Source organism: Fundulus heteroclitus, chromosome 22 (assembly GCF_011125445.2).
Source record: "Fundulus heteroclitus isolate FHET01 chromosome 22, MU-UCD_Fhet_4.1, whole genome shotgun sequence".
Lineage (NCBI taxonomy): Eukaryota > Metazoa > Chordata > Actinopteri > Cyprinodontiformes > Fundulidae > Fundulus > Fundulus heteroclitus.
In genome coordinates this window covers 25823261-25849141 of record NC_046382.1, presented here as the reverse complement: position 1 = coordinate 25849141, position 25881 = coordinate 25823261, and the positions used below count along the sequence as shown (strand labels likewise).

At 36.6% G+C, this 25881-nt stretch overlaps 1 long non-coding RNA gene across 1 annotated transcript in view; it reads left to right on the top strand.

The window, feature by feature from the left end:
• The window catches only part of LOC118557012, a 39361-nt gene extending 15377 nt beyond the window's left edge, over positions 1-23984 (top strand). Inside the window, exons 2-3 of the long non-coding RNA XR_004927540.1 lie at positions 11848-11966; positions 23970-23984. This is a non-coding gene — a long non-coding RNA (uncharacterized LOC118557012). The remainder of the gene's footprint in view (positions 1-11847; positions 11967-23969) is intronic.
• The last annotated feature ends 1897 nt before the right edge of the window (positions 23985-25881 follow it).

Genomic DNA, 25881 nt, shown 5'->3' with positions numbered 1-25881 from the left:
TCAGCAGGTTGACACTTCTCTTTGAAAAGTGTTTCTTTTGTTGGTTTCATGTTATATTATAGTTTTCCGAGAAACTAATTTTTGTATTTTCATTAGCTGTAAGACATAATTATAAAAATTAACAAAAATAAAAACCATAACGTTAAATTTATCACTATGTGTAATGAACCCTGCAATATCAGCTTTCCTTTTAGGTTTAAACACCTGCAATAGGTATATTTTCAATTATATTCTAAGTTATTTTAGATGCACCAATAAATATGTTGACATGTCTACAGGTTTTGGAACTTGCCACCATGAAAAAATACAGTGTGTTTTGCTTTATTACATTGTAATTGTAGAAGAATAGGCAACTGTAGCAAAATTAACATTAATATATCCCTTTTACATGACCCATCAGGGATAAACTGGGATTTTGGGTGGTAGAAGTTATTAAAAATGCTAATTTTAGAAGAGGCATGGTTGCATCATTGCATAGAAAATAAAAAAAAGCTAATGAGCTGTGACAGCTATTAAATTTTAGTTTTAAGATAAAAAATTAAGATACTTTCCAGTAGACAAAGTATTAAATAATAAAGGATGTATTTTTTCTTTGGTTGTAACAGCAACGGCTAGCTGCTAACAAGTGCCTGATTTGAGGCATTTACCTCCTTCATTCCAGTCTCAAAAAGTATGATTTCAAAAGATCTGGGCCAGTAATACAGAGCCTATTTATTTATTACAGTGTCCTCTCAACCTTCTCCTCATCTCAGTAACCAAATTGTCTCAGTTAATGGATGCCTCTCTATCTTTAAACTGCAGGTGGGTTGTGCAGATAAACACAGAGGAGGACACAGATAAGGCTGTAACAGCAGCTGTATGCCTGGGAATTTAGCCGGATCACTTCTGTTTTATATTTGAATGCAATTTCTCGGTGACTGAAAGTCCTCTGAAGTCTCACCCAGCAGTAATCAATTTCATCATTAGACTATTGATGTTTCTAATTGCTTTTATCAGTTGATATGGCTCTTCTCTGTCCCACATAATTATGAAAAATACAAGCCTCAATAATGTATATTGTAATTAATTTTCTTACTTTTTAATGAATTTTCTCACCATGAATGTATGTGTCATAAATGTGACCTTGTTTAAGGTGGTAGATTTTTTCTTAAAGTCACTAAGTTTTGAGTTACACACTAGAACTCAGGACATGGAATCAAGTTGCTGAGATGGATATGTTACATATTTGATTTTACCGCTGCTGCCAACCTGGTTTGTTTTACAGATTCTTTTGCAGTCTCAGGTATGTCACATAGTTGTGATATAAGGTAAAATGGTTTGCTATTCTAAAACAATACACTGTGTAACACCCTACAGTAACTTGATTGCCTACGCTATGTATATCAAAAGCTCCTGGTAATGGATGGCTGTTGCGTTGAGGGCAAACATGGCTGTCCACACGATGAAGTGTTTTAGCGTGCTGAACCTTAAATGGTAAGGCCAGCACTGTAGCATGCTGCTGTTTCTGCATGAGTAAGAGAGTGATGCAAATTAAAAGCTACATCAATGCACTCATGTACCATTTATATTCACAGGTTGGGCTAAAACTTTTACTTTCCATTTGTGATTGAATAGATTTTTTTGTATTTGAGTATGCAGAGTATCAGTCCTTGTCAAATCCTACAGATACCTTTCCATTTTGTATTTAATATTTTATTTATGTGTTAGTATAGCTGGTAAGATAAAACATGTCTTTGTACTTTTACCCATATGGATTAAATGGAAATCTCAGACATTCCCACTAGAAAGCACTAGACAAAGACAATTTTATGGTTTTTAGATTTAGCTTTTTTGGCACTTTTTTCTGAGCATATGAATGATAATCCAAATGCATATATTTCACCTTTCCAGAGTTTACATAAACTACTTTTTATTGTTGTTTATCACGGTTTTTTTCTGACAACATCCAGGAGAACACCTGGAGGGTTGGGCTGTGAATGTTACTGTTTACATAGATTCCACTGTGGGTAGGGGCCTTCAAAAAGCCAGGAAATTCAATTAGATTCAGTTTATTTATGTTGCGCCATGTCACAACACGTACCATCTCAAGGCACCTCACAAAGTCAATTCTATCAAATCATACATACAGATTGGTTAAAAAGTTTTCTATCTAAGTAATCCCTGCAGATTGCATCAAGTCTTTGACTTGCAGCGTTCGCTTCTCCTGTATGAGCTTACTAGGACAGAAATGTGCTTTTTGTTTTTCAGAAGCAAGGTGAGCAGCACAACACACAGTTGTAGCTAAGATCTGTAGCAGTGCTCTTAGAGCAAAGACACAATGATACACACATATATACATACATACATACATACATACACACACACACACATATATATATATATATATATATATATATATATATATATATATATATATATATATATATATATATATATATATATATATATATATATATATAAAATAAGAGTTAAGTTAAGCATAAAATATATTACCTATAATAATTTGACCCTGGAAGTTATATTGGCACTCTCATTCTTTCCTACGGATCAGTCATCACATATTTAGTGGATGCCATTTCTGTTAATATGCAACACACACACTCTCATCTGAAAAACTGAACACACCTCAAAAAGTCAATATAATAATAAATTATCTTCTACGATTTTACAGGAAGTTAAAACTCGTCAATGGAAGTGGAAGATGTGTATATTCTACTTTTTAGGACTTTTAGTGAGCCTAAAGGCTGGTTCACACAGCAGGATTTTAAAATAGTCGGCTGTGCCCATGATGAATTGTCTCTTTGGTAGGCCTGTTGGATTAGATGGGTAGCCATTTCTTGGTGCATTTGCAGCTGTCTCATATTCTTTACATTTTCGGAGAATGGGCACAACATGGGATATTCAGAGCTTGAAGTGTTGTTTTTTCACCTTATACTACTTTAGATTACCTCATGGTAGTATTCCTAACCTGTCTAGTGTGTCCCATGGTCTTCATGATGCTGTTTGTTCATATATGCTGAGGTCAAATGTATTTACATAGCACATTTATAAACGATAAGTGTACCAAAGTGCTGCACAGTTACATCTACAACCGTTAAATGTCAAATAAAATAAAACTGTAATAATATTGAATAAATGACAGATGAGTTAAGTTCTCTAACAAACCTCTGAGGCATTGATAGAATGGCTGCACAAACCCAGATTAAACAGAAGTTTGCAGTTGTAATGTGACAAAATGTGAATGTGTTACATTTTGAATACTTTTTCATGGAACTGGATTTTATGTTATGGCAAAGCTGTTTTGGTGAAATTTGCTAAACACTGCATATTTAGGAATCTCCTACATTTGCATTTCCTCAGATGACAAAGTTTTAATTTACGGGTTTTTTTGGGAAAAAAAAAACAACAACTATGGAAATGTTCCAAAGATTTACCCGCCATGTTAACTTGAATTCCAGGATATACAGTTTCTTTTAATCTAATATGTCTCTGTGTTGGCTCTGTTGTAGACCTATCCCAGGTGTATCCCACTTCTTGCCAAATGGCAAGTGGGATAGGCTCCAGACTCCAAACACCTTGTACAGAACTAAGTTGATTTGAAAAATGGATAAATGACACCCTGGTTCGAGGGTTATTTTGTAGGATAGATTAAAAAAACACTTGTGTTTGTAACCCCAGATTTTATTTGTGATCATTCAAGAATAAATTGCAATAATTGACCAGTTTGAAATAATTCTAGGAATCTTCCAACTGTTCCATGGAAAATCATTAATAAAACCATCATCTCTTTTCAGGTAGTTATTTATGCATCATTATCTGTGATTATTGATAGTGAGACTAATTCACTATTGATTTGGCTTTCAGCAAAATGTTAAATCATGCCTTTATGCTTAGAGGAGCCTATTCAACCAAAGTAATGGGAAATAGTCAATTGTTTAGTGGAATGGAGAAGAATGGTACATTAGGCCTTTATTGGTTCACCAGTGGGGAATTTGCAATGTTGCTAGAGCAGATGGGATATCCAAATACACAAAAAGAAGTTAAGTTATTTGCAGCTGAATAACATTTCTGAAAGTCCTATTTAATAAGCTGATGATGAATTCAGCCATAAAGAAGAGCACTAGCATTGGAATTATGGTTTAATATTTCTCATAAAATATTCAAGATAAAAGTCCAGTAGAGTGGTGAATTAGCTACTCTATGTACTTTTCCTTTTTTGCCTTTGGATAATTTTATCCTTTACCGTTTATGTCACATAGTTAACAGCCTGCATGGATCTTTCACTGTAGCTATCACCAAAAGAGTAAAGCATTTTTGCTTAGCAAATGGAATGTATCAATGGGTCGTCACTACCTCCCTGACCAAATGATGCGTTAAAGATATGTGTTTTGTGTCTGGGACAGTGATTTTGCAGAAGTGCCTATGAATTACATTTCTAAACATAACAACCAAAACCAATTCACACAGATGAAACTATTTTACACAGATTACACACACTCTAAGAAGAAATTCATCTCCAGGTTTTTGACATAGCACTTCCAGATCTTTACCAGGTCATTTAACCTTGAAGTTGTCTCGATGCTGTGTGCAAGTCAAACATACATTTCCCCAAAAAGAAATAGTCCAACAGTATTTCTTTGCTTTTTGTATCACTTATTTTTCCTTGTGTTTAAACAAATAGCTGAGGACTTCACAAAACCTGAAATTGCCATTCTTCCTTTTGCTTTTACTTTCTCTTTCAATTACTGCCATTGAATTGAAAAAGTGCCACAGCATGTCCATTTTTCTTTATACTTATAAAGTGGAGCTTTTTTTTCTTATACTTTGAAATTGATAGCTTCTTTTTGGCAAACTCAAAAAGCAACAGTACAAGGTATTTTATAATTGTGGATTTTTATTTTTAATAACTGAAAAAAATTACAATTATCACGTTTGACAAAACAACAAATAAAAAACTTATTATTATTATTGTTGTTGTTGTTGTTGTTGTTGTTGTTATTATTATTATTATTATTATTATTATTATTATTATTATTATTATTATTATTATTGTTGTTGTTGTTGTTGTTGTTGTTGTTGTTGTTGTTATTATTGTTATTATTATTATTATTGTTATTATTAATGTTATGATTAATGTTATTATTATTTGCCTAAATCACCTCCTCTTGATGCTACCCAGCACTTGTAAACTCGTCCAGATCACCAGTTGAGTAGATCATGCATTTCCCCGCTGTTTTATAATGGCCTATCTCAAGAGTGTGACTCAGGCCATATTATTTTGCCTAAGTTAAAAGACATATTTTAAGAGGGTGTCAAAATTAAAATTAAATGTTTTGACTTCTACCAGAATCACTGAAAAGTGGTGGTGGTGGTGGTGGGCAGTAAAACATTTTCAATTATTTATCAACAGAAAATATCAATAACAATTATAAAGGTAGGCTGTACAATTCAATAATATAGACAATACATGAAGCCTAATTTGCAGGATATAGGGTCACAAATGTTTAAGCATCTATATAAAATGTAAAATATGGGATATTTAAATGAAAAGAGGATTTGTATATCAACATAATGTTTTTCTTAATTGGAATTTATTGTAAAATTTTTATCCATTTTAAAATTAAATCTGTTAATATTTTATCACTTTTTGTTCTCTAAGTTTACATTGATTTAAATACATCTTCAAAAGGGGACTTTTAATTTGAAACCATATAGTTTGTATATAGCCTGTATATGTAAGGTTTATCCATAATAAAAATGCTCAATAGTGGTTGTGAGAAGTGTAGGAGTAGAGTAGGAACATAATGACAAGAATGGAGGGCCTAATTACCAGGCTGAGTGAGCAAACAGTCTGGCATCTGCCTCATGGGATCTGCTCCTCTTTAAGCTCCTCCTGATTAGTCCTGACAAGCTGCAGCCACATGACTAATCAGTGCACACCCTGCACATATGAAGTTTATCATATGTTGTGGGATTTACATTCTGCTGCTAACATCTGGGTGCCAGATGAGAGTACATCATCATGATCTAGTACCATGATCTAGTAGAGTCCATGGTCCAATGGGTCTGTGTTGTTTTGGCTGGAAACAACACCCTATTAGGGAGATGATTAAAATGCTATTCCTGAGTGGTGTCCATAATTGATTTACCTGATTTGTCACTTAGACCAGGCTGTTATTATAACATTAAATTATTGCAGAGGAAACCTTGAAATAAGTTGTTTTTATTTAGCAGATATGTTTACTGTGGAAGGGTTTCTTTCTGCATCTATTTTGGGATGTTATGCATTAAGTTAAAGCAGAGTGGCACAACTTAAATTTTATATTATAATGTACAGCCATTATGTGACTCATGAAACAGCTGTTAAACTATAATTGGAGCCATGTTTTGCTATAGATCTATGAGTAAGTTTGCTGGAGAATTACAGCTGGCCAATGTAACTGACATACAGTGTTCCCATGTCAACCAGGAGAAGATTTGCAGCGAGCTGCTGAAGGAAATGACTTCTCTCTTCAGGGTGGCTGGTTGTTGAGGTCTGACTTTTCTCCAGTGAAAAGGATCAAAGCAATCATGGTTGGCCCTCTTAAGACAGATAGATGTACAAATGTGAAGAATCAAATCTGCTTCAAAAGGGAACACCACTGGGATACCGAGAGATGAGAGGGCAGAGCGTGAATGGGAAACCAGTATGAAATCTCTCTTGTTGCCACTCTATAAGAGAAGAGAACATTGCAGTCTCCTGCTGTTCAGACTTCTCATGGAGTACATCAGTTTACGTGTTTGGGTACATGTCAAGAGGGATTCACTGCTAAGCAAGTAAACAAATATTGACATAAATGCTTGAAATTTACACTTTTTCATGGTATGAAAGAACATTAACAATGAGAATTATTCTACTTTTAACCAGACATTAACAATTTTTTGCTTAGAAATATTGTGATTATACTGCAAATAATGTTAACTGATTTTGATTGTGGTTTCTTGTTTGGGATATCTCAAGAAGAAGTTATGCACAAATAAGCACCCCTTAGATTTTTCTCATTGAAAATCAGAAGGATCTTTAATTTTCAATTTCATTTAGAGTTTCCAAATTCTTGAATATATTTCTAAATGTATCCTATTTTAGTCCTCTTCAGTTCTTCTTTTTTGTGAATGTGCATTATTTCTATTATTTTGTGTTAATCTTTCCATTTTGCTTAAATAAAACCAAGGTATTCACTACACTATTAAAAACAAACAAGCAAACGTAACACTAGAAAAAGTGTTAAATGGGTAAATATTACAAAATTCATACCTCAGATGTATCCTTTTTCTTTCACTTTTTCTCTGGTGGGTGGCTGACTGTTTAGAATTTAATTAAAGGAAAAGAACATCCTTAATGTTCAGGAAGTGGCCTCAGGTTGACCCAGATTGTGCTGTTTTTCTGTCACATTCTAAGAGTCCAAAAGGAGGACAGTATCTGAGTGCTAGTATGAGATTTTCATAATATGATAACTACGTATAAAAATGCCACAGTGACACTGTATTTACACAATATATTTGTATGACACTATCTAATTGCTTTGTTTTAATAGAGAAAATAAACAATTATTCTTGCTGCAAAATAATTAAGTATATTATTACATAATAATGTTTTTTATAACAGCTATATTTGTTATTTTCATTTTGCCACCCAGCCTTCAATTAAAATGTCTAACAAACACCTGCTAAATTTAGTAAAACTGATTATTGTAAAGAATATGCATTTGTTTTCTGTTTTGCTCTGTAGACTAGCACAAGCTTAACCACTTCATGTTTGCTGGTTAATTAGTTACATTATCTGCTCGGGTATCCAGCCTGCAGTTGCTGCTTTAGTTTCCAAATATTGACTCCCTGTGCATTTGCAGCTTGAAATTGTTCCCACAGCTGTTTGTTTTTGTTTAGAAGGAAATGTGTATGAGCCTAATAAATGCAGTAGAGAACAACAGATGGGGGAAAGGGGTTGCTGTGTTACTCGGAATTTCAGGCATACTTTATAAAGAAGCGGTGTCCTACATGTGACAGGGCTGATTTGCTCTACAACAAGGATGTATCAAGACAGAATTCTAATTGCATGATTAACTTTATAAAAGCTGCAGTAGGTAAATTTTGTATTTATTTAATTTTTACATATTTGTTAAAACTGTAAATATAAATATATTAAGATAAATAATCTGTGGCATAAATCTGGCTCCTCCCATTGGTCCTATTGAAATACACCGCTCCTGGACAGAAACGACCAATCAGAGCTAGAAGGAATGTCTGGCTCTGATTGGTTCCTAGGCCGTGTACCCCACACAGCGTTACCATCATTCAAGCTCAAGATTGCTGGTGGGCTTCAGCTGTGTGGAGAAATGACGGAGAAACAACCTGCTTTATTTCTTCAGTGGCATCTGTTAGGAAAACAAAGACAGGTAAACATTGGAGCAGCATGGCGGGATCCGCTGTGCGGGAGGAGCTGTGAAGGGAGGGTTATAGCACAGCAGAGATCAAGGGGGAGGAAGCTGTAAGGTGTGCTTGTTCAAATTTTCAAGCTAAGTCCACGGTTTTCTCAAACTCCCTGCTGCAGCTTTAAAGCAATGTAGGCATCCCACATTGATTTAATAGTAATTGTAGATTTTATTTGTAGTTTACCTTCAACCATTTGGATCATATGTGTCACAGTATATGTGTGTGTGTGTGTGTGTGTGTTCATGGATGGATGAGTATACATGTTGAAACAAGTGTATTTGTGTTGAGTAAATGTATAGGAGCAAGTTTATTGACTTGGGTGTGTGAAGTTGTTAGTAAAATGGTACAATGGTAAAAGGCCTGCAACATGCTGCACCCAAGACAAAAAGGAAAGTCAAACTGTCCTGATAGAAAAACAGTTTTTTAAAGGTGAACAGGTCATAAAAGACAAGGTTTCTAAAATAAAATCAATTCATTATTATTATTATTATTATTATTATTATTATTATTATTATTATTATTATTATTATTAGCTTATTGGTTATTTAATTGTTTTTATAATGTATTTGCTACTTTTTAAGTAAAAGCCACTGTCAGCAATTTATGTTTTAGTGGTTTTAGTCATTTGCAATATTTGAACACAAGTCCAACAATTTCAACAATTTGGAAAGTTGTATATATGACCTGCACCTCATTTTTAGTAGGATTTTATATTCAATGGTGGCAAAAACAGCCAACAAATGGTATGTCTCATCCTGCCTGCTGTTTTGTACCTAACTGTCATTCAAGAATACCAACTAACATCAGCAGCTGATGCATTTTTCCCTCAGATATTCTTCCATAGTGCTTTCGTTCATGATTCCTCAGTGTCCAGATAGGATTTTTTGCCATTGTTCAGTGTTTGTCTAAAATGACTCAAGTGAAACAGGGAGAGAAATTGCCATTTCAAATGATGAAGTGCTGATAGGCTCCAAAGCGCCTTTGTTTTTTGTCAAACCTTCTTTTATATGATGGCCCTGATGCTTGTGAAGGGACTGCAGTTCCCATCCCTTTGGAATGTGGTATGAACGCTGATATCTTAGCTTATCGCCTGCTCACAGAAGAAGCCTTGTGAGGAAGGTGTGACATCAAATTCTATAGACAAATAGAAACGCCTCCGTTCCTCATTAAATGGCCTTCCTCTGCAGCCCAGAGTGGCAGTAAGATCAAGAGGCTGTATATGTTACCCTTCATTGATTTTTTTCCTTGAACCTCAGCAGGCATATTTACTTTCAATCTAGCTTTGCAGTACGGTCCATCCCAGTGTTCGGAACAAACGTGGTGTCTGTCTTGCATTTCTGTCTTTTTTTAAATACAAGTTTGCAGGTTTAGCTTGGGATTTTCCAATGGAATGACTTCTTCTAAAAAGTTTCAGAAGTTGGACTCAAGCTTCTATAGCATGGTCTTAATGCTAGTATATTCTGCACGTGTTCTTTCATATTTGCATGCAATTCTTTTTTCATTCTCGCTGACGTTTTAGTCCAAGTTAGTTAGATTTTAGAATACTCTGATTTTCATCAAAAATCTGATTTTAGAACTGGTATTAACTTCATCTTCAAGTGTGTTCCAGTTGTAAATTGGAAAAACCAGTAAGGTTTGCTATTTTTTTCTGCTAATCATTTTGCAAATTGAGGCTGTGGTTTTGCCCATCCATCATCCCAATTTGACCCTCATATTCAAATTTATTCAAATAAACCAATGTGTATTGGCTTGCATTTCTTTAAATGTATCTTTTTTCACAATGTTGGAGATAAACATAAAACTGCCCAAATATCAGTAAGTTTATTCAACTTTATATCTGAAAGCATTGTTCACTTTTTTCCATTTATTGTGGTTATGATCCCCGCTGCGACCAGTTTAAAACCAGATTGAGAACATATTAGGACCTCCTATTAAAACAAAAGTAGTAAACTTTAGATATTATTTATTAACATTCTAAAACCCAATTTCTGTGGTCAAACGGTCATAATTATCAAATGAAATCACCACTTGTTACAAAGTCATCTGATAAATTCAGGTCAGTTTCATGAATGTAGAGCTGAATCATCTAACATCTCAGGGTACTATTCATACAGAACAGCACCATACTATTCATTATATTAATTCTAATATTCACTGAATCAGTAATCCTACCTGAAACTAACAAGGAACGTGCACGCACACTGAGTGCGTCACAATGATTGGCATGTGTTAGAACCGATAGATAAGGCGATACCCTGGAACTCCAAGGACAGAGGAGGGGTGAGAGCAGGAACAAAACCAATCCCTGCCCTTTGGACCGATTGGTTAGAGTTTTTACAGGCCTGCAGCTCCCAGTGAGATCGATATTTTTTTTTTAACCTCCATTTTCTGAATATATGACGTATTGACTACTTTCAGGATGGAAGGAAAATTTTACCCAGTATAACAAAAAGTGTTTCTCAGCAGGATTACCAACTATAGCTTTAATATATTAAAAGATGAATTATTGCCCTTTTTTGCTTTATCCTTTACTTCTGGGCAGACCTGGATAAATCCGGCTTCAGAACTTGAAAACCTTTCCTGGTTTTCTTTCATCCTATTAATTTAGTCCCTGTCTATGCTGAGTTTATTTTTATAAAGGTTGTATATGGCCAACTCATTTGTAAGCAAATTCTTTTTTTGGGGTTGAATATTTAAAGATGGATTTTGGCAGGTGACATTTTTGGAAGTGATTTTTATTTTATTTTTTTCCCCCAGGTGAATTTTTTGCTGGTGAATTTAAAGTAAAAAAAACCTGAATCACATACAAAATTTCCCAGGACAAAAATCCAGTGTTATAAATCCAACGTCTTAAAAAAAGGCTGATTCTAATGAGACAGTAATTCATCCATATTTTGTCTTGTCTGGGATATAGGGAGAGACTAAAACAAATAATTTTTAACCCAAGAAGACCAAAAATATCCACAAAGAAAAAGCAAGGTGATTATAAGGCCAACAGAATTTTCAAGTCATGCGTTTTGAATGAACTTACCTGCCTGTGGACCAGTAATGAAGGATTGTCTGCATTTTTTTTATGTTGATATTTTGCAAGTTGAAAAATAGATTGAGTTTATTTGTATAACCAGTGTTTTAGAAGTTTGTACTTTTTCCACAAAGAAAATGTTGCTGTGTTGTACAAACTTCAGCAAAATTGGTAGAGAAGATTAATCACCTTTCCAAAATACTGACCAAATGAAAATGCTTTTTGAGTAGCTATGCTGTGGGGTTGGAGCTTGTTTATTAGTCACAGCTGTGCATGCAAGAAGCCTTCAGGGTTTGCTGATGCTTGAATGGAGTATAATTCTTTTCCTCATTTTTCCTTCTCTTTGCTCTGTCCAGGTGGGCAGGCAATAAGGCTTGACAGAAGATGCGACGGGGGCGGTGGCTTGTCAGATGGCTGTGGACAGGAATGGCAATCCTCTCTTTGCTTACCCACAGCTGGGGCCAGGACACAGAAGGTATGAGCAGGCTGCACTTAGTCGATCATTCTAAGGCTTCTTCAGTTTCCACACTGCCATGTGGAAGCATAAAGTATGTGTAAAGTAAAAATTACGTTTCCTGTGAGATTACTGCCAAACACTGTTGTTTCTGAAAATGATGTGTCAACATGTCAGTGTTGACCTTTAAGATAAGTTTGTAAAATATTTATAAATTCCTGGGAAGCAAAAGTAAGTACTTAGGATTGGTCAATAAAAAGGTGCCAGTTAAGTTTAAATGCTGTCTGTAAAAACATTAAAATCTAAGTTCTGATAATAACCAGCAATAATCTGCAACTACAAAATAAACCTAATTTAAGTAAGAAAGTAGTTATTTAATCTTATTTATTTAAGCTTATTAAGGATAAATAAATAAAGATGTATCAGGAACACAGAGGACACTGAGAATTCAAGTGAGCACTCAGCACTGTACAGAGTTGGGCTGTGAATAGAAGACTGCTTTAAAAGGATTATTGCTATCCTCAAATTCAAAACTTAAAAAAAAAAAAAATTAAAGAATGATTCTGAATTCATCTTTGTTCCTGCACAGTTCACTGATCACACTAAGAGGATTCTGTTTGTGTATATATTAGGGTTTCCACACTGACAGAGAATCTCAACAGTTTCGGTCTCAGCTCAGTTAGTTTAGCAGGTGCCAGTTAAAAGCAAAGTCCACCTGTATGAGATTTGTTTAGAGAAGGGAAACACAAAGCAGCAAACACAGGGAGATATGCTCCACTTTCTAAGTGAATGGCAATGCTGTCATCAAGCTGGTCCTCAAAATCTTGACCTCTTTAGTTTTAATACAGTTTTCTTCTTTCCTTCCTTGTTTGGCTTCCTTGAATGTTTTATAAGTTTAAAAGATTTCTAGATTAGAGTGATACGTATGTTTGCATATTTTATCATAGGTCAGAATTTTTTTCAGTCCAAGTATCTTACTTTACATGTTAAAGACATATTTTAGTGTCTGAAAAAACTGACCTATTCTGGTCAACCATTTATTGAGTGCATTTATAAATCAGGATTGCTTTCTAAATCATTACTACAAGTGACAAAAAACAAATATATGAAGTCAATATCATAATTTTATGTCACTGGTGTTCTGTGGCTTTAAAGGCCATTTACCTTGAGATACTACTGCTATAGAACTGGTGCAAGCACTGCCGTACTTAAAGTAACAATGACTCGATAATAACATGACTTAATCTCTTGCTATGCTTCGCATCTGTTCTTAGTGCACTGACGAAGTTTCACTCACTTTGGCATGCTGAATGTTTGAAGAAGATTAAAATGATAGCAGTGTGATCTATGTGAGCTTCTAATTATGAGCTTTTGTTCTCTTGGTCGGAACTACACCGACAAACAAATAAGATGCAGTGGTTGCTCTCAGTCCAGCGGCAGGATGTGGGGCATTGCTCGATACTAGTACGCTTGTTAAGTGCAGACAGCTGTGGTTTCATTGCTGTCTTCTTCAGGCAGTGGGGAAAAATCCTTTGTCAATGTAATTAGGGGGACTGTCTCTTCTTGGAGAATCTATGATCAGATCCTTTCTGCAGACGCTCAGACAGCCAGTTCAAGGGGACTAGTCACTTTTCTGGACGGGATTAAGTCAACAGATACCCTGAACGAAGACTGTGCTTGTGGAGCCATAATTTCGTTGAAGAAATCATGGCTCGTTTTATTTGCCCCACCATATGTGTCCTCCCCATTGCTGCCTGTGGAGAGCTGTGGGCAAAGAGAAAGTAATGCTGCTGTGCGCCAAGTGTTGTAGCACCATGATGTAATGCGGATTCCAGCTGTGACTCCTCCTTCCTGGGTGGGGTCATGAAAAAAGGTTGATGCTGTGCAGTCTTGGATTCAGAATTCTCACCAGTCTATTTTGCTCTCTGGTGCAGTTCAATCCCTCTTGTTCTCCACATTTGAGCACATAGATGGCAACTCTGCAAAATCTAGTCCATCATATTTTTGTCCTCTTTATGCTGCCCTCTGAAGTGTACGTGGTGTGGAACTTCTTTTTATTTTGTTGCTTAAGTACATTTTGGTGAAGTCCAATTTTAACACTATTTTCCAGCGATAAAGAATAACATCAGATATCATTACATAAATATTTCTTAATAAACAACTAAGTCTTTAATGGAAAATCCTAATATTTCCATGTAACTGTATGTGCATCAGTTGTTAAGTGAATGTTTTGCAGCACTTTAATAGAGGCCAATGAAAGATTTAATTTCATTCCAAAGCACAGCCGAGGGACACACTTTGTCTATACCTCCAAATCTCCCAATCTACAAATCCAGATGTCACTCAAATCTACGTACTCTCACAGGTGCTTAACTCTACTTAGTTGCATTTGGGAGTGTGTATTAGTTAATGTGGCTCTGGACACTTCTGCCATTAGCCTTCCCTTTTAGTCCTCCTTCATCTTGATCCAATCCTTCCCAGCTTTTCCCATCTGCACTTCTATTCTGACCCACAATAGTTTGTCTATTTTTGGGACCGTCTGATTAGGAGCCAGATGTGCAGACTGTGTCTGACAGCAGCAGTTGAGGTCTGTGGTGCGGGGATGCATTGGAGAGATGGGGGTGGGGGAGGGGTTTTTAATCTGTTCGTGACCAGGCTGTAATCAGGCCCTGGGCTTTACAAGGAGGGAGGGGCCCCACTGTTGTGAAGTAACAACCCCAAGCTTCCTGCAGTGCATTGCAACAGGCCCATCCTGTTGTATAGTGTGTGAGCGTGCTGGTCTGTGCAATTAAATTGTGATTGCAATATCTGCCCCACTGTCTGTGTGGTTAACCTATAGGGGGACAAAGGGAGCAGGGCAATGAGGGGGTACTCTTAACTGGAAAAGTGGAATCTGCAAGGAGAACACATCAGTAAATTATACCCTCTGTCCTCCATTATCAGCCACCAATAATTTAGGTCACATCAATTTCTCAATTCCACCTTGGTCTCTGAGGTTCTTCTCATTTTTATAGTTGGAGGACTGATATGAGTATAACAATTATCTGCATGGAGATATGGCTGGAGAAGAAATGATTGCTCACTTTACTCTTTGTACAGGCTCAGTTTAAAAACATGAGTGGCCCAGCCTGTCTTCACAGCCTCATTATTATATTTGTCTAATTAAAATTTTTAATTATTGAGAAGAGTTGTTTCAGATTTAAGAGGTACAATAATTAAACATCTTACATTTTGCTAAGCCTCAGGTGGGTTTTAGCGTTAGCTGCATTATACTGGCTTCAAACAACCTGCATGATGTGTACATCTTATTTTCCCTTCTCAACTGAGCTCCAGAGCTCCATATCTGTATTCACATGGCTGGCCTTTATGTTATGGTCCTGCAGAAATGCAACTTGCTAAGGATGAAAAATAAAAAAAAATAAAGACCATGTCAAGACTATAAACCGTGCAAGGCAACAATGAGGTTTAAATGATCCTGATCCTCTAATAAATGTTTATAAATAAATAAATAAATGGTACCACCACCCCCACAAAAAAAGAAATAAAAATAACAAAAGATTTAAAATAAACATCCGAAAGGTTAATAGGTGGGGACACTTTAATACCAAATGGACAACTGCTGCAGTGGCTAAAAAAAGTGAAATAGTCTTATCACAATTTGCCAGAGCAACTTTCTATTGATAATTCTATAAAAAAAAATTAATCTGAAGTATATATATTTTTTATAATAATTGTATTTATTGTCACTGCAAATTACAATGCAGTGACAATGAATTCATTGTGATATTTAATAAATTATAATAAGCATTTTTTCCTCTCTCAATGTCTCTGCCTCAAGCGGAGGAGTTTTAGTATCTTTGTGTCTTGTTCATGAGTGATGGTAAGATGGAACGAGAGATGGACAGACAGATTGAGGCTTTGTCTGCTGTGATGCAGGCACTGCTCGGGTTTGTTGTGACAAAGAAAGAGCTGAGCCAAAAATCAAAGGCAATTAAAGCCAGAAAAGGCAATTTTAAAATAGCATAGGTCCGATGGGTCCAAATTGTTTTAGTTTTTTAAATAGGGCTTAAGGCTGCTTGTTTGAATAAGCTTGGGACTGACCCAGAAGAAAGAGAAATGTTCAAGTGTTCAGGAACAGTGATATGGGTACAACATCTAACGGGCAGGAAGAGCATTGCATCTTTTTCAGTAAAACTTTAACGTTGTCCTCAGTGACAGGAGTAAATGAGGACCATAAGCATACTGAAGGGCCAATACTGGACATGCAATCAAAAGACGGATTTATACTTGCCCTGATTCATCAACTTTTTTCACAAAAAAGTTTAAAAAATTGTTACAGTCTTCTGTGGAAAATACAGGTGCCAGCAGAGTTGAGGCTGATACAATATTACTGATGGTATCGAACAAGACATTAGAGTTTTTCTTGTTGTTTTCACAAGACTAGCAAAATATGCAGATCTGGCCTGAGTATAATTAAGTGACAAGATCAACTCCTTTTAAATGCAATCTGTGAACTTCAAGTTTTGTAGATTTCCACAAATGCTCCACCTTACGACATGAATTATAATTATATTATATATATATATTGAGAGAGAGAGAGAGAGAGAGAGAGAGAGAGAGAGAGAGAGAGAGAGAGAGAGTTCTTAATTTTATTTGTACTACGTACAATCTTTTATAAATCGACTGATACCTTCATACGACTGATACCTTCATAATGGTAGATTTAAAGCTTTGAAGTAACATTAGCCCCTTTCCATTGCCACTCAAAAGCCTGGGGTTTTTCAAATCCCAGGTAGCGTTTCCATTTCTGGCTTATTTCACCCTCCTGGGGCTTTGGTCCCTCAAGCCGACACAGTACTTTGCTCCACTTTCGTGGGGCTTGTTGAGAGGGCGGGGTTGTGTGCACCAAGAGAAATATTCTGCCACAAGCAGAGGCAAAAATCCCATCTCAGTTTTGGCTGGGGGGCCGCCATGTTTTCAAGTGCGCAATGCATTCTGGGATGATGATGTAGTATGGTTGTCACCTGTGGTTGCCACTTTCTCTCTGTCCATCAAGGAAAATAATAAATTTACACACTGTGCACATTTGGCTGTAATTTACAGTCCAAGGGCAGCGGGGAAAGCAAGGTAAGCTTCCATAGCTTTCCGAAAGAGAGAAAGTTAAAGAAAAAAGTAGGAGGATACAGGTCAAAGAGTCCAGCTGCCAAGAGACTAACGGCTGTGCTCTCATAATTTTAGCCCAGATGCTTTTGAGGTATTTCATCAGCCTCAGCTTTTGAGGAAGCTCACCAGTGGATACAAACAACAGCTAAAATCAGATGCAGTGCCCACCATATTTTCTCAGAAGGATCCTAGACATCTACAAGTGATCCGTGAAAACCGGGCCAAAACCTGCAAAAAGCAGGAGGTGTTAGACGTGTACCCGTGCCACCCCATGACTTCTTCAGCATCAGCTCCTGTTGACCTGCAGCCACTGGGCACCTGGAAGAAAGTAACAATGCCTCATACCAGTCAAGCAGCCGGACATATGTGAGTGTTCACCATTTATGACCGATGCATGTAATTAGACAGAGATATGCATGTCTGATGCAGCTGTACAGTGACAAGCTAATGTTCACTCCCCTTTCACGGATCATAACTATTTGGCTGTGATACAAGGCAGATCAAAAAAGTAGGTATGCCTCTCATTATATTGATATAATATTGAACCACTTAATGGATAAATTAATAATTCAGGTCATGTGACACAGATAAGTACCATGGACTGCGGCAGAAATAAAATTGAGCGCTTTACAGCGGACACGCTCTTTCCCTGTCAGCATCAGCAAGCATCTGCCACAACCAGACCACCTTCAATGGCCAATTCTTTCTTCCTCACGGCCGTGGTCTCCATTTCCATCCCTATTTTCTTCAAAGTTCCCTTCCTCTCTTTCCTTAGGCCTTAGATCACACTCTGGTTCAAAATGAAAAGTCTGAACAGAGGAGCTCATCGTTGCTTATCGCTGCTCCCAGTAAACAGACCACTGTGCCTAGCCAAGTGCTGCCGCCATTTGACATCACTACCCGGAATGCATTGCTCATAAACAATGGCAACCTACAGAGAAATAAAGTTTCTCAATAACATTTTAAACTGGAATTTAAAATAAATCCTGTTGAACAATGGTGTTTCAGTGTTTCAGATATCAAAAAGTCGGAGGATTATACTATGACTCTTTTAAGGGCAATGAAGCATCCAAATACAACAAAATATGATCCTCATCTTAATAGGCGAGTAGAATTTGTTAATCTGTATGAAGAAATTTTTCAAAATATTTCTGACCTCTTGAACTCTCATTTAGCAACATTTTTTTTGCCTAAAGCATATTCAAGTATTTTATCGTAGTCAATGGTGGTTATGATGACAACAAAACACCTTAAGCAGCCATTTAACTTGCAACCATGTAGCCCAATGACTGGCTGGCTGAGAGATTCACTGTTTACTATTAATCTTGTTGTTGTCCAAGATATAAGCCTGTTTTAATAAGTAGCTTTTCTAAAATCCACAGACCTCACCTACTGAGGTCTGTATATTTTAAAAGGAGGTCTGCTGCATGGCCCCACTCTTCTGATCTGTATTGTTTCCAAACGGTTACACTAAAGGATATTTCTGCCTCCACATACGTATTACTATGTATTGTTTCATGACAGTTCATCTGTTTTTTTATGAATAATGTGATGTGCGTTTTGTGATAATTATGTTTCTGTGTGTAATTATGTTGAGATGTTGTTGAATTTCTGCATAGTACCGAATAAATTGCTCACATTTTATAAACCTCTCAGACTCACAAGTTATAAAAGGATTTTTTGTATATAATTAACAAGTACAGGCATTGGCGCAGTTTGCTTGAGAAATTCTTCAGAAATTCCTCAAGATGGACTGATATCCACCCTAGAGAGCACGCTTTGCACTCCTGCTCTCCCTTCGATATGCGGCAACAAGCTTCCCCTGCTGTTTCACTTTTTCTCAGCTGGACATATACAGACAGCTTTGATTGATGTGAACTTGAAGGCGTTGTAAGGCCTGAACTAGTAGATCTGTAGTCCCATTGTGCTTCACACAAGCCAGATACTTCTCACCTTCCGACACTATCGACTGTTAATGCCCCTTACAAGTGTATTTGTGCAGTACCACTGGGATAAAGAGCAGTCAGGCTGGTCCTTGTTAGCGCTAGGTGGATGCCTTCAGATGTGCTGGGGCTTAAAAGGTGCAAGTGAGGCTTGGATGAGGTCAAGTTGTCTCCTGTTGCTGCAGCTCTGAATCAGGCAAAAGACAACTCATGCTTCATTTGCAGTTCAGAGTAAGTTTAAAGTTAAAAACTAACATGCAGTTTAAGCTGAGAATATCAACAGAATAAAATCTGTAGTTGGTCACAGTTTTTCAAGCTTTTTCACATTATTATTTTTATCATCCAAAGACTGAATGCATTGGGGATGTGGTGAAGGGTTTCTGTACATTTGTTTCCAGAGTTGTGACTTTTTCACTTCCATTTTACTATCCATCCATCACTAGTGGTCAGTCGGTGACAGGTAAGGTGCACCCCGGTTGCCTGTCCATCACAAAGCAGCAAAGAGATATACAAGACAAACAACATTGCATGTACACACTCACTCCTAAGGACACCTTAAACAGAACAATTGACCTAACATGCATGTTTTTGGACTGCGGGAGGAAGTTGGAGTACCCAAAGATAACTCACCCATGATGGGGGTGAAATTGAAAACTCCTCACAGAAAGTTATTTGCTGAAATTTGAACCCCGGGCACTCTTGATGGGTCATGGGGAAACAGTGCTAACAGCTGCACCACTGTGTAGCACCCATTCTAACATACAAGACACTTTGACAGTGGGTAGGCTTTAAACTTGGAACCTCTTAATGACATTGAGATTAAGATAAGACAAAATTAAAGATAAATGCAATAGGAATACATTAATGAAACTGGGACATAATTAAGAATGGAGCAAAAGGCACAAATAGGGCAGAGTGAAAGGGAGACAGAGTAGGAAGTAACAAAGAATGAGGGATGGAATGAATTTAGGTGGATAAAAGGGGACAAGGAAGAACAAGGTGGGGACGAAGGGCATGGCTGGAAGAATGGATGGTAAAAGTAAGGAGAAAGGAGGAAATAATAAGTAACAAATGATGACACAAGCAAGGAAGATGAAGTGAAAGGAAGGAAGAAGGATATAATGGAGGAATGGCATAAGGATGGAAAGGACAGTGAAGATAGGAAGGCAGGAAACAGAAGGAATAACAGAAGACGGATGAAAGAAAGAAGAGAGCTACACAAGGAAGGAAGGGGAAACATAAGGATATACAAAAGGAATTGAGATTGGTGGGAAAGACACATGGAAGAAAGGACGCAACAAAGAAAAGGAAAGGAAAGAAAGGCACAAGGAAGGCAAGAAAGAAGTACATAAGACAATGTGATGGGGCTTGAAGTCTGGAAATGCAGTTATTTATTTTCTGTACTTTATATTATTTTTCCATATTTGTCCAGCCTTGGAAAATGCAGAACTCACATTCCATACTTTTTCAGTCTGCAAACCCCGGTAGTAATAGCTATCCAAAGAGCAACAGGAAGTGAAAGTAGCAGAAAACATCAATCATTCTCTGCCATTATGCTGGAAAGCAATTTTAAATAGAAAACATCACTTGCTGTTAAATGATTTAAATTTGTCAAGCAGTGGGAATGTTTTTTTTTTAATTTTCATAGTGAACGAGACTGAGCAGCAGTTGTTGCTTTGAGTTTTGTGTATGTATTCACACGCAGCGCTCTGATCATAGTATACGCCTGTTGTCGCTGCAAATGGAGGTGCTATTCTTTATCTCTGCTTGGTTCTGCCTCTTGTCTTGGAACCCAACTCTTTAGATGTTTCTCCCCTACTGCCATGACTACCACTTAAAACCTACACACACCTTTGCACACATGCAAAACAGACCATGTGATCCTCTAAAAAGATTGTTAAAGTGAGTGCAGGGAACTTTTATGCCATATACACACATACACATGCACACTTTTTGGATTCACAAAGATTTTTTCAGAGCAGATTTTTTTTTTTATGTTGCTTGTTTGTGACTCAGATTGCAAGGTGTGACCCACTTCCTCTGTTCATGATGCTGCTATAATAGGAGACTCTATTTCCTCAGCAGACAGATATGGGTTTTCTAATTCCTCCAAAATTGTTTACTCTGATAATTAACGGTGAATGTATCTTCAGTAAATCCCCTTGACAGAAATTTGGGCAATAACTAAAATGTTAACAATAAGTGTAGCAAGTCTGTAAAATGTTACATTTTTACACAAGATTTGTTTCAGCCACTTCTTGTGCCTATAATTTCAAAACTAATTTGTCTTCTGCCATCACATCCAGAAAGTCTCCCTTGAGTCATATATGCCTTTAAAACATTGTATTAGTAAAGGCTCTTGAGAATGTATGTTTAATGAAAAAACTATCCTCTGTTTTGCATCTGGTAACAGGTGCACGGTTGCACAACTAGCCTGCAACAGAAGGTGGATGTGAAACACTATAGCAGTGGCTGGTGATGTTTTGGCTTTGTTCCGCCCATCTCTGATAACATGGAATGTAAGATGACACAACCTGGTTACAAGCTGTCAAAGGTTCAACATGCTTAGAAAGAGCAAGAACGCTTTAGGAAAAGAGAGGACTGTTTTTGTGTGATTATCATTACGTTTTCCTTACTGAAACACTTTGTTGTGTCCTTGGCTAACGAAATGTGCTATTTGAGGTACTGTTTGAAGGCACTGCTTCTCAATTATTTTCAAACAGACCATACAGGCACTATCAAGAAACCGATGACCACATCTTTCCATGCTACATGTGTTGGTGTATCTAAATATATATATATATATATATATATATATATTAAAAAGTTAATACTGTAATGGTGCGCCAGGATCGAGTAAGTCATGATTTCGGTGGTAAACCCTATATCATTTGTTCACCATACATAATATTTGCCCAACTATCTTGGGTTAGAGGCAAATAAACACAGTCTATGAATGCTCCCAAGTGGTGAAACAATTTTTAGCCAAAATAATCTGAAAATAGAAATGGCTTCCATGCTGTGGGGTGAGACGCCTTAAAGTGGTCTTGTCACATACTATTTCCAATTAAATTATTTCACCCTGCTGGCTTATTATAACAAAGTGGATATAATTTGTGTATATTTCCAGCAACAACACTATGTAACCGGAAGTACGATATTGCACATGCGTGCAAGGAGTAAACAAGGAGAGGCAATAGATCCCACAAACATATCTACAATGTTATAGTGACATTATAATGAATAAATACAATCATAGATAAATGTCCATTCTTACCCGTGAAAGGTAATTCCACTAGATCTGGTTTGTGTTGAGACTCCGTTGGTACAATTTCACAGCAACACTTGTGAATGAGGCATCTTCTCTGAACCGCTCCACTATGCCGCATCCATGCGGCGTGGTCAGTTCACTGCTGTCTATACATATATGTCTGTGATGGAGCCAAGCGTGTCAGAAATGTTCATTGGAGGTCCGAAAAGAAATAGATTAGGTGACCCTAATCCTGTAGATTGGTTGATCGTCTAGCATACCAAGCTGTCACTTTACTGCTAGGTATTGAAGGACGGTATACTGGCTCTTACGGCAGCTGTGTCAGCTGTCACTATCTTACTTTCTAGTTGGTATTGCCAGATGGCACAACAATATTTATGTTTATGTATTGTGATTGTGCCCATTGCAAATTTATTTATTTTCAGGGTCAAAAAGGACAAAGTAACACTATAAGGACAAATGGTTGGTGTGTATTGTTTTATTTGAAGATGAATATATGTTTTTTGTGTGTGTTTTTCTTTTATGTAAAAGAATGTGACTAGGCCCCTTTAAGCCTTCGGCAAGCCACAGTGAGTCTTATCATTGCTGTCAGGGTGTTAGCATTGCTTTAAATTTAGTACATAGATCCTTAGCAGTAGGAGTCATGATAGGGTGTATATGGTGTCTCAAAGTTTTGACGCTCATGTAGAGGTTTGGAGTTAAGGATGTTAAAGTTGTTTTGAATAATAACTCTGTCCAACTATTGTGTGTTGCATTTTCACGATCTCTTCATATAAAGATAGGTGACTTTGAGTAAATATTACTTAATACTAGTATTGGTTTTCTACCTGTAGAACATCATGTCAAAGACCATGTAACAAATGCTTTTGGACACGGTGAAAAATGCAGTGACTTAAGCACTGCAACTAAGAGAAACCAAATACAGAGCTGTGTAGAAGTGTTTTTCAGCCTACAGATTGCTTCTGTTTTTAGTCTTATCTTAGTCTGAAATCTGATAAGTGTCTGATGATCTGGATACTGCCTTTACTGATAAAGATTCAACCTGCTCAGCATGCTGAATGCTGCAAGCGTACGTGGCCGTACTTAACATTTATTACATTCAGCAGGTACTTATTTGACAATTTGGGGGGACTCACAGACTTACCTTTCATCCATAGGTGGTCAAACCATAATGGGCATATAAACAAATAAAAAAAATAAACCAGACAAATTATAACATACTCTTTCCTGACACGTGTACAGTGTGTAAATGAAACACCCTTCATCAAATATGCATGACTTATACAAAACAGGGGTGTGTAAAAAGGGGACCACATATTTCACAGATTGGACAGGACTTTATGTTTAACTAGTAAAACAGGAAACACTGTGACAGCGTCTTAACAACTACCATTTCTCTAACGAAGGCTTGTTCACTATGTTCACCCTAAAATCTCTGTCCCTGTTTAACATTTTTCCCCTTATAACATGTCTTCTTGTCTTTTCCCTGATAGCTCTGCATTCTTGCAAGTGCATTTTCTCTCTCGTTTTTTTCCGAACTTCAGAGCTATTTCCTAAACGTTTGATGTTTGTTTCTTTTCTTTTCTGTATTTATTTTTTCTTCCTGCTCTCCTTGCCTCTGGCTAAACTGTGCTCTGACTCCTTCAGACTGGCAGTATGAGGGTAAGAGGACAAGCTTCTGTTGTCTTTTTGTCACCCTTTGTTTTATTAACTTCAGCATTTCGCTCTTGTCCCCCTCTCTCTGAAAGAGATTTAATCCCAAGCATTCTTTACTTCAGCAAAGTTGCCTTTCAGTGCCTGTTCTTATAGACGGACACTTTTTTTCTGTTTCGTACGCTCCACCTCCTTCATTACCCCATCTGCTGCTCTTTGTCAAGCTGCCATTACCTGTGTCCCATGTGCTCCTACCATCTAGCTGTTGTGACCTCCATCTGTGAAGCTTTTCTACTCTTGCTCTATTCACAATGTTACTTTTGCTTTTTATCAGCTCTGTCTAGCTGCCAGATTTGTCAGTTGCTACTGTTGTTAATCCTGCTGCAGTGCACTTTCTGTAAAAGGATCCAACAAGTTCTGATGTTTAGAATGTGAATGATGGGCTGTCATTTAAATTATTTGACAGTTTAATAAGACTCACTACTAATATTTATCAGTATATAGATATTTTTTAACAATATCACATCAGTTGATTAAAAAGTTCCCAAACCAAGTTGATATATGAAAGCAAATTGCTATTTACTTAAAGTTGGAGGTGAGACTTCAACATAACTTCAGTGCAGTTGTCTCTTTTTTTATTATTATTATTATTTTGCTTTTAGTAGTTAACCATTTGAAATACACAGCTGACTGAAAATCTGTACAGAAAAAGAGAGTGAAAATCCTGCCTGTTTTAAAAGGTCCTTAGTTAATGAATGTTATGTAATAGACTAATAGACTAGAACAACTCTAAAATTGTTCTCACTGTGTGTGTGTAAAATCCAAAAGTAAACCAAAAATGCTTATAAATTTCAAAATTCTATGCAGTAGCACCTGTTGCCTTGACTATATATATTTCAAATACCTAAATAAAAAACATTGTTTAGACAAGGAGTATTTATTTGTTTTGTTCAAAGCCAAGTTGGTCATTTAAGAATAGGAAAATCCCAAGTCCCCGGCTGATACTTCACTTAATTTAATAAAGTGCATGCCATTTATAGGCGTCAATACAATGTTACATTACAGTGCAGTAAAAAAAGCCCTGCATTTTGAGAGTATACACTTACTCATCAATTCTGCTCAGGTTGTTTTACTTTCCACAAATATTTTAACCCAAGCGGAGTTTTTTTGAGATGCCTTAATGTCCTTCTCTCAAACAGGTTAGCTCAGCTTAAAACCTACATTAACGTTCTGACAATACGTCACCTTAAGTGCTCCTAGCATCACGCTTTGATTCTAAAGATAGCGTATATGTTGACGTAGATACATACACTCATTGCTCCTGCTGATAATATGTGCAAACCTGAATATAGTACTTTTCTAAATACTTTGGTTTCTAATTAGCTCAAAAATAGATTCATATATAAAAAATTAAGGGACATTGCATTACCAACTGTCATCATTACCTCTCAATATATGTGCTGGTGTAATGTGTTCACATTTTAAAATATATATTGAAGTGCATAGAACACCCTCCACAATCACTTGCCCCCTGGTAAAAACTGGATAAAAGTCTGAAAATGAAAATAAGTCTTCTTATGAACACTTCATGATGCCAAGATGTCACTCATTGCGCACTCTTTCCCTCACTATCCACCTTACTGTTTACAGTGGCATGATACACTGGGTATTCATACAGCCATGTTTCTCACAGTTCCACTTCTTTTAAATTTTCATTTGTTGTTCTGACTGTGAAATGAACATGTTTTAGGACATAGCTTATTTACTTATTTTGTTTTGGCTAATGGATTCAAACATAGGACGTGTTAAAGGAACGATAATTGTGCGGCATATTTTGGAAACACTTTATGTAATTTATGTATTATGGCTTTTCAAACATCTTTATTTAGCGGTGCCATTAAATGTG